Consider the following 8,415-nt stretch of genomic DNA (forward strand, 5'->3'; position numbering starts at 1 on the left):
CCCCCTCCCATTAAACACTCGGATTGTAGGATTGTAAAGCATGTCAACAACCATTTCAACAGGAACATCTGTTACCCCCAATATTTATTTTTCTGTGTCCTTCAACCTGGAATTTCTGCTTTCCACAACCCAAATCGTATTGATAACCTTACCAATAAAAGCTATGAACTCAACTTTATTCATTATCAAAGTGTCATTTGACACTGCATATTCATGAGCACACAATTTCTGAACAAGCCTCGAAACAGTGCCAGGACCATCAGAAGCACCAGCCCCGACAGTCAGTACACATACTACAGGTACATCCATGTAAGCTCCATAAATCCGCACTGTAGTTCTACCAATCTGTTTTCCGGCCTCTGCATTCGATACCTCATGACTGATCTTATATCTCTGAGCCTCTCTCTGTACCTGGCATCCAACAAATGCTGCACTGTGTTCTCCCCCACAATTACAGCACAATTACAGCACTGAACCTTCACATTGCTTCCACAGTCACCGTAATCATGTTCCCCTCCACACTTGGCACATCTGTTCTTTCCTTTACATTGAACAGCTACATTCTTTGGCATTTAAAACACTGCAGTGCATATGGGACAAATTCTCTAACATTGAAACCAAGGAGTCCTATCTGTAATTTTCTCAGCAAGACTCAGCATCACTGATAAGCTTTCACATCTTTGACCCTCTTTCCTACTGATCAACCTTTTGGCCTCAATCACTCTGCCGCAGTGATGACTCCCCTCAATCTAGCATAAGCACCAGGGACATGGCTTTTAAACGTTGTCCCATTAAGTGTTTCCATTTCTAAAATCTTCTCTTGCTGAGCTTGGCTACCAATGAACCAAGCTAATTTCACTTCACCTACCTCTTTCTCTACGGCATTAGTTCAATGGACAGAGTGTGAGGCCCTGTGGTCTCATCAAACACCATGACAACCTTCCACTCCGACACATCATTAATCTTGCTTCCTACCCTGGCCCTCTTTATGCTTTGTTAACTAGACGCTCAACTGCTTTCTGTATCTTGATCCCTCTTCTTCCTGGCTTTCCACTATCGACCATTCTGGTCCTTGACCCTCATCCATACTGACACCCATATTGTTCGCATTCCAGCACAGCTGTTGCTTCACCAACTTTTTCTCCATTCCATCCGCACTACTCACCACCATTTCCCATTCCATAAACTATGGTTCAACTCTACACCCTTCACCAATCCGACCACTTCTTCTTTGGTATAATAGCGTACGCCACAATTATAGGTGCATTCCGCCACCTACTGTACAAGTGGATAATAAAGATCCCAAAAAGGAAACAATGCAGGGTAAAGATCAAATAAATATATAACAATTCCATACAATATGAAACTGCTTGCTTTTCTGTTATAATCAAGTCCATACACAGGCTCAGAAGGATCCTGTGAGGGCGGGACATTTTCTGGCGACAGTAGTCCTTGCAGTGCTTCTGCCGGGAGGCCTAAAAACTTCTTAGCTGCAGCTATAATGATGTCCAGCTGCTTGGACATTTGTGCAGTACGATTAATAACGGAGGCTATAAATCCACCTTCTTCACACTAAATGTATCCCGATACCTTTTTTTTACTAGGCAAGTCAGTTAAGAACAAATTCTTATTTTCAATGACAGCCTAGGAACAGTGGGTTAACTGCTTGTTCAGGGGCAGAATGACAGATTTGTACCTTGTCAGCTCGGGGATTTGAACTTGCAACCTTCCGGTTACTAGTCCAATGCTCTAACCACTAGGTTACCCTGCCTCCCTTAACTGAGGTATACCACTTGCAACTGGTTGTGGTGCATCCACTGCCATATCGTCTTCAGAACTGTGGCCTCTTGCCCCTTCGACTCTCTTCACCGCCTCCACATAGGAGATGTGCTTTCCAGCCACGATCATTGACATACCAACGTCTTTCACAGCACTCAGGGAATTCGGGAATATGATCCCCACCACAGTTGCAACATTTTACATTCACAGGCCGTTCAATAACATATTCCTTCCGCCTGCAAACATTTGACACGTGGCCAAACTTTGTACATTTCTTATATTGCACAAACGCTCTTACGGCATATCTCATATATCCCAGCTTTACATAGGATGGTAGATACTCTTCATCAAACATCAATAATAGAGGTACACTTTGCTCCTTTTTAGTATTATCCATACGGCTCAATCAACGTGCATTAACTATTCCTGTAATTCTTTGCCTAAGATATCGATTATCAATATCCAACGGGACGCCAGAGATAACACCTTTAACCTGTGCCCTGCTCCGAAAATCAAAGCTGTACACTTCATGCACCGATAACGTTGCAAGCCATAATACACCTTCCTTTTGCTCTTTAGATACACACAACATCAACACCACACCACTCCTGGTTACTTTGACTGCGTCCACGTTTCCCCAACGCCTTCTTCACCATCCTTGTGTCTTCAAAAGGGTTTCATCAAATGAACAGCCTTATCCAAGATACATACAACAACAAGCAACAATTCATCAGACTCAGTTTCCACGACAATTTTATCCCTTTTTGTTCCATTCTTGGACTTCACGGTTGTCCACTCATCATTCTCACTAACTGCCCTCAGCAAATTAAATCTTCAAAAAACACTTCTGCTTCCGCCATCTCAACTCCAAACTCACTACACCAGTTTGAGCTTGGGACATTTTCGAATTGACTCTACACACAAGACGCGTGGATGTATTTGAACGTTGAGGACGAACACTGTTAAAATAACAAATAGATTATCTAAATAGCCTATTCACTACACACCTATAAGGACAGTGTCAATAATTCCTAACACAACTGAGTTTAGAGAGCCTTGGCACAACATGTCACAGCATAATCTCTCCTGAAAATGAGCAACCAGGGCCACGTTCAGTAGCCAAACGTTGTCGAACGTTACAGATAGAAATTACATGAATAGCACCAACATCAAATCAAATTTTATTTGTCACATACACATGGTTAGCAGATGTTAATGCGAGTGTAGCGAAATACTTGTGCTTCTAGTTCCGACAATGCAGTAATAACCAACGAGTAATCTAACTTAAAACTTACTACCCTCTCCACTACTAGGGTCGGCTCCAGGAATAAGTGACAAAGCAGTTACTTATGTCCCCAGGCCACTAGGAACTCATTCCGGGTTTCAACTTACTGTTAGAGTAGTAGAATACACAAGGTGCACGTTCGACATTTGGTTGTGCATCAGCAATTTTTATATTGGTATGTCGGTCACTGACAGTCACTCAATTAGCAATGTCAGCAAACAATTTCAAGATTGGTAAATTAGTCTAGCGGTACTGACCGGGCACAGAGGTCACGCCCACTCATATAGGCCATGCTCACTTATCAATCTTGAACATGGCATAAATCCTGGCAAAATGTGTAGAATTGCAGGAAATTAGATTTAAATTTGTTAAAATTATCTCTGCCCCATGGCAAAATGTCTAGAATTGTAGAAAATTAACTTTAAAACCTAAATGTCTCTCCAGCATCAATAGGGAGGTCACTAAAATACCAATTAGCTAAAAAAAATTATTAATAATTGGGCTGTCTGTGTCAACACAGCCTAAATTGTCTGTGAGGCATGTTTGTTCTAGCTTACATAACATATTTATATCTGGAAGTTACAAACCGTTGTTTCCTGCTGAACGCACCCCAAGTATCGACCAGAACAGGCTAGAGGGATACTTTGGGATTTTGGCATTGAGGTCCTTTCTCTACCTCCCCAGAGTCAGACGAACTAGTGGATGACATTTTTATGTCTCTGTGTCCAGCATGAGGGAAGCTAGAGGTAGGTTCCCGAGCAAACGCTAACATACAGGACACAGAGACATAAAAATAGTATCCATGAGTTCGTCTGACTCTGGGGAAGTAGATAAAGGACATCTTTACCAAAATTCCAAAGTATTAAAGCCTAACACTGTGATAATCCAAAATGCACATAAACTGTAATTTCATCATTTAACATTAATATCTCACTAATTAATCAATACTTCTCAATAGTTATTGTATCAATGGTCAATGCAAAGGCTATTACATTTCACAATATCAGGACATAATATCACATAAACATTTAATGATGCAATATGTAACTTTCTGGGCAACCCACTAAATTCACATAGAAATATGTGTTGTAGATCTGTCATTCACATTGAAAGCAAGTTTAAGAAGTGGTAGAACTGTTAAATTAAATTTGCATGTTTACTTTCAGTTTTGTACAACAGCTTCAAACAGCTGAAAATACAATATTTTTGGTTATGGAAAATATTTTTCACAGCGGTTTAGAAGGTACAATGATTTTGTAAACTATACTTGCTTGTTTTGTCACATAAATTGAAATTTAGGGAAACTATTACAATTTTAGCAACCAGGAAAAGGCAGAGTGATTTCTACCTAGCACATCTTTTACGGGATATAGATATTAGGAAACACACCGCTCAACATAAAACAGGCCTAATGAAGATAACTTAATATGGGTAGGCCGTGACTGACCTCACCTAAAAGTTGGATGCAATCCGCCAATCAAATTCCAAAGAAAAACATAGAACATTATTAAGTGCCTGCACCTGCTGGATAACTATGTGGGTGTGACCAGTATGTGAGCAATCTGCAGCAAATCATTCCAATCTACAAACAATCCACAGTGAGTGAGCTACAGTTTGGCGATATGCAATTTATACTCTAATTTAGAGTATAATTAATATTGACTAATAATTTAATTTAGAGTCTCTAAATAGTGTTACAATTGGAATGTGCTTGAAATCGTTAGACAAATGAACAAACAGTCTGTGTTTGGCGCTAAAAGAAGGAATGGGGGGATGCAATAATGTATATAAACCCTGGACGTGAATAATATGTATTGGCCAATGAGAGTCTGAAGCCACTGGTAGGCCATATTTGCACTCCCCAGATGAGGAAGTTCTCCACAGGTTTGAATTAATTATTTAAATATTTCAAGGACAAAATTGCATATACCGGGTATTTCATTTTTTTTTTACTGGGGACAGTAACATTAAATATATATTTTTAAATGTACATGTTTTAGATTTTTTTTTTCCATTTTGGTTAAGCTCAAATTAAATATAATTGAAACATTAAGGTGTCTAATATAATTACTGAACTTTTCTTCTTTTTTTCTTACATTAATGCATTCCTGTTTATCCAGTAGCATACCACCCTGCATATCACTGATGGCTTGCTTCTGAAGCTAAGCAGGTTTGGTCCTGGTCAGTTCCTGGATGGGAGACCAGATGCTGCTGGAAGTGGTGTTGGAGGTCCAGTAGGAGGCACGCTTTCCTCTGGTCTAAAAAAATATCCCAATGCCCCAGGGCAGTGATTGGGGACACTGCCCTGTGTAGGGTGCTGTCTTTCAGATGGGATTTAAACAGGTGACCTGACTCTCTGAGGTTATTAAAGATTAAATCAAATGTATTTATATAGCCCTTCGTACATCAGCTGATATCTCAAAGTGCTGTACAGAAACCCAGCCTAAAACCCCAAACAGCAAGCAATGCAGGTGTAGAAGCACGGTGGCTAGCAAAAACTCCCTAGAAAGGCCAAAACCTAGGAAGAAACCTAGAGAGGAACCAGGCTATGTGGGGTGGCCAATCCTCTTCTGGCTGTGCTGGGTGGAGATTATAACAGAACATGTTCAAATGTTCATAAATGACCAGCATGGTCAAATAATAATAATCACAGGCAGAACAGTTGAAACTGGAGCAGCAGCACAGCCAGGTGGACTGGGGACAGCAAGGAGTCATCATGTCAGATGGTCCTAGGCCTCAGGTCCTCTGAGAGAAAGAATTAGAGAGAGCATACTTCAATTCACACAGGACACCGGATAGGACAGGAGAAGTACTCCAGATATAACAAACTGACCCTAGCCCCCCTGATACATGAACTACTGCAGCATAAATACTGGAGGCTGAGACAGGAGGGGTCAGGAGACACTGTGGCCCCATCTGATGACAGGGCCAAACAGGAAGGATGTAACCCCACCCACTTTGCCAAAGCACAGCCCCCAACACCACTTGAGGGATATCTTCAACCACCAATTTACCATCCTGAGACAAGGCTGAGTATAGCCCACAAAGATCTCTGCCACGGCACAACCCAAGGGGGGGCGCCAACCCAGATCCCATGGCACTTATCGTAAGAGTAGGGGTGTTAACCCGTGTCCTAGCTAAATACCCAATCTGGCCCTCAAACCATCACGGTCACCAAATAATTCCCAGTTTACAATTGGCTCATTAATCCCTCTCCTCTCCCCTGTAACTATTCCCCAGGTCGTTGCTGCAAATGAGAACGTGTTCTCAGTCAATTTACCTGATAAAATAACGGATAAATAAATAAAAATATAGTTTCCAAAATATATTTCACAACGGTGGGGAAGTGCCAAGATGGAGGATCAGTGGCTTCAAAACAGCTCCCCCTGATCGTCACCAACTGTGGGTATTTAAATCATTAGTGTCATGTCCCACTTGGTGGAGCGCTTCCTGTGCGTATCATCACATACACTTTCTTGTTTGTTGTTGACCTGTTTCAGAGTAGGCCTATTTTAGAGGAAACACAACAGTTTATTTCATTCTGAAACCGCATGGGCACCAACTTCTGGTTCAAGATATAATTGAAGATGGCAGGTGAGAGATGTGCTTGGCTATTCTGATAAATTAATTGATAGAGCCTGAAACTAATGACTGCAACATCGTGTGAACGTTCCTCACGAGCCAGTGTTTAATTAAATATAATTTGAACTTTTTCTACTGGTTGTCCGTGGTGGTGGACCTTCAGATGATCGAAATATCCACGGTAAACAATTGTTTACCCAAGTTTTTAGAGCGCTGGTACTGAAGTAGAAATGTCTACGATCATCTGGCATATGCGTAAAAACCATGTGAACACCTGCAGACTTCAGTTAGTATGCGTGCATGTAGGCTACTTCCATCTTTTGCACATGCCTTTGGTCATGAGCAAACACGTGTGTACGTGTTGCATGCATACTAACGGAAATCGGCAGTTAATTACATGGTTTTACGCATGTGCCAAGTGATAGAAATGTAAACTTCAGCACTGTGCACACAAAAAAATGTGTAATCCATACTTTCCTGCGGATATGTCTCAAATTGGGAGCGGCTGAAGAACAAACTTTACAGCCAACTGCTAGAGTAAGCTCAACTATAATTTTATTAAATTCTGGCTTTTAAAGAACAGTTTTTCAGTCATTAGTTTTGGGTGTATACCAACTAATTGTACATAACAGCCTGATTTAGTCAGACTAGTGCTTGGCGAACTAATGTAATTCAGAGAGGGCAATACCAAGGTAAATATTCAAAATATTGTAATTGACGGAAGCAATTGAACACAGATATATAGCCAATAGAGGCTCAGCCTTGTTTTTGACCCCATTCACACAATGGCAATTGTTATTTCCAGTCTGCTGTCTTGTTTGAAGTCACCATCCAATGTATTTGTATCTTAAGTACTTAATCTTCTGCCCATCAGTGGTTGGGAGTAAGTCCTTCATTTCTGACCTGCACTCAAAATATGCAGAAAAGACATGGAATGAGACCTTTAAACTGGTTCGTAGGTGTATGGTAAGTATTAGTGAAATATTTCTGAAATGTTCCTCCAATGTCATATGTTTCTCCTAGCCCAGGTTCAAGACTGAGTTTCTCAGGCTTTTGTAATGAAAATATGTTTTTTTTAGGTGCCAAGCTTAAAGTTATGTTGCAGCCATTGTGTAGGAGGAGAGCCCTAGATGTGTGCAGGAGGGCATGAGACAAAGGGATGCGTAGTATCGGTGGAGGAAGCTGTGGGGGTGCCCACGGGCTGGAGATCGGAGGTGTCCGGTGAGAGAAAGGCAGGTTGCGGGTTCCAGGGTCAGAGTAGCACAGAAAGTGTTGTATGCTGAAGCAGTGTAGCGCGTGTTAGAGGAAGATGGGTACAGAGTGAGGGTTCCTCTTGAGTACGCAGAGAGGAATGGGAATACTGTGGGTTTCTTAGCATTCATTGCCGTTGTTGTCAACTGTACTGCAGAAATGGGACCGTAAGTCACAGAAAATAGAGGTTGTGGTGGCAGCTGCAAAGAAGTACTTGTTATTGTTAGATTTTTACTGCAAAATAGTTGCAGGGGGGGGGGGGGTTGAGTGGTAAAGTTCTGTCCTCCCAGACCATTGGCCTGGAGTAGGATTAGAAAGGATTAAATCATGGAATGGGGGGGTTTTTTTTTTTTTTAGTGAGGGCTAGTAGTTGGCAGGGAAATTATCCTTTTTCCCAATTTTGTATTATCAGAATTGAATGTAGGTAGGCCATGGCTGACCTCACACTCCAGTACAGTAGGGGGCAGTGTATGCACCTAAAAGTTGGATGTGCGCCACCAACCCAATCCTGAAGAAGG

Source organism: Oncorhynchus masou, unplaced genomic scaffold (assembly GCF_036934945.1).
Source record: "Oncorhynchus masou masou isolate Uvic2021 unplaced genomic scaffold, UVic_Omas_1.1 unplaced_scaffold_2___fragment_2___debris, whole genome shotgun sequence".
Classification (NCBI taxonomy): Eukaryota; Metazoa; Chordata; class Actinopteri; order Salmoniformes; family Salmonidae; genus Oncorhynchus; species Oncorhynchus masou.